Genomic DNA, 403 nt, shown 5'->3' on the forward strand with positions numbered 1-403 from the left:
CATACCAGTAGCGAACCATGACTTTTGAACCTTGGCCCTCCCCTGCCCTCGTCAGGGGGGAAACAGACTACCAGCCTAGCTTACAGGGTCTAATCCTAAAAGTCATCTTTGACAATTCCACCTTTGAAATAAGTGGCTATTCCAGCCTTAATGCGGTCACATACCAGACGAGAAGCATAGTGCTGCGCCACACCATGTCTTTAAATCAACTAATCGAATATTTGAAAACCGTGACCCATCCCTAGTAGCCTGTGCATGCAATTCTGCTCTGATTCTTCATCGTAGAAGTGATGCTGCAGTTTCAAGGAGGTCATTTTGAATGTCTGGGCTCATCACTTTTGCATTAGCTGGAAGCTCATCAAGGCTTTGGTTTATCTCGGGCCATATTAACAAAGCACTTTAA

Source organism: Sinocyclocheilus grahami, unplaced genomic scaffold (genome assembly GCF_001515645.1).
Source record: "Sinocyclocheilus grahami isolate Dianchi unplaced genomic scaffold, SAMN03320097.WGS_v1.1 scaffold2459.1, whole genome shotgun sequence".
Taxonomy (NCBI): Eukaryota; Metazoa; Chordata; class Actinopteri; order Cypriniformes; family Cyprinidae; genus Sinocyclocheilus; species Sinocyclocheilus grahami.